Source organism: Rhagoletis pomonella, unplaced genomic scaffold, assembly GCF_013731165.1.
Source record: "Rhagoletis pomonella isolate Grant_MI unplaced genomic scaffold, Rhpom_1.0 Rhpom_scaffold_00006, whole genome shotgun sequence".
NCBI lineage: Eukaryota > Metazoa > Arthropoda > Insecta > Diptera > Tephritidae > Rhagoletis > Rhagoletis pomonella.
The window spans coordinates 6357433-6358725 of NW_023458560.1; the positions used below are offsets into that span (position 1 = coordinate 6357433).

General features: G+C 33.9%; 1 protein-coding gene and 1 long non-coding RNA gene across 4 annotated transcripts in view; one reads left to right on the forward strand and one right to left on the reverse strand.

Annotated features, from left to right (window-relative positions):
* LOC118740338 (ATP-binding cassette sub-family G member 4) overlaps window positions 1-1293 on the forward strand; it is a 559608-nt gene that overhangs the window by 359910 nt on the left and 198405 nt on the right. The window lies entirely within an intron of this gene.
* LOC118740343 overlaps window positions 1-1293 on the reverse strand; it is a 13898-nt gene that overhangs the window by 9083 nt on the left and 3522 nt on the right. The window contains exon 2 of the long non-coding RNA XR_004993118.1: window positions 471-472. This is a non-coding gene — a long non-coding RNA (uncharacterized LOC118740343). The remainder of the gene's footprint in view (window positions 1-470; window positions 473-1293) is intronic.

The window sequence follows — 1293 nt, forward strand, 5'->3', positions numbered from 1 at the left end:
GGCGTGCCATCTCCATACCAATTTCCAGATTTCAGAGATATGTAGCAGGAGAGATTCGGTTTGTATGGGAAGTGCCACGCCCCCTTTACATATAGATTTCTTTCAGCCCAAAACCATCCTTGGGACACGTGCGGCAGGTGGCAGTTTCAAAAAAATCATTTCAGCCGCTCTCGAGCCTTGCGAAAACTAACAAATGGCTTTCTAAATATATATTAGTTGAGATATATTATATATTATAATTATATTTTTACAGTATCCGTTGTTTCTGATTGGCGCAAAAAAATCTTGCCTAGTGACGAATTCGCCCCTTGATATGGTCGTTACTTAAAGCTATTTATATTCGAAATTGCATGAAAATTGGAAAACAGGAATCTATACGCTTATCCAGGCAAAAAGATACCTTCGTACCGAATTTTAAGCAAATCGGACCATAAATGCGATTTCTTCGAACAGATGGGTCCCTGGTCCACTTCTCGGACAAACTGGATCATATATGCTAATGTATGCTAAAAAGCTACCTACGCACAGTGTAAGATTGGACCCACCTAGCTGCTTTTAATTCTGTAATTCGAAAACTATTGAAGATAGATTAATGAAATTTTGCACAAGGTACGTTATAACATAGGCGAAGCATTTTTCCAAAAAACTGGTAATTATAGTTACTGTCACGCCACCCTATTATATAACTGCAATTTTTAAAAATGCAAAAACTGAAATACTTAACTATCTACAAAGGCTAAAATGACCAAAATTGATATTTAGAATTTCCCTGTAACAAGGAATTATAAACTGACAGAAATGGACTTAAACATAAATGTATTTTTTTAATTATGTGCGTGGAAAATATCGATAAAAAAGTCAAGTTGGGTCAACAAAATTCCGTTATAAGTTCAATATTTCTTGCTCTATTTACAAAAATGGGATACCATTGGAAAGGTAATGAATCAGGCTTTCTCTATTTAAAGCAAATATACAAGATTTTGTCTCGGTCGAGATAAAATGCAAATGAATTACTCGAAGAAAATAAAATTCCCAGAAGGTCAGAAAAAAGAAAATTTTATCAAAACCTGCACTTTCCAGCTGCTAAAATTGTGTTGTATAAAGTCTAAGAGGAGTGGCATATAAACTGAGATACAAACTTTATCGAATAGTGGCGGATAACGAGTTTTGGGGTCTAATAAAAATAATAATTTGCTAAAAATAAGTCTAAGTCAACATCGCTTTACTTTAACATGAAATACTAAGTCCTAGTTTACTAAAATCCCAAAAATGTATATTCATTAAAAAGAGCAT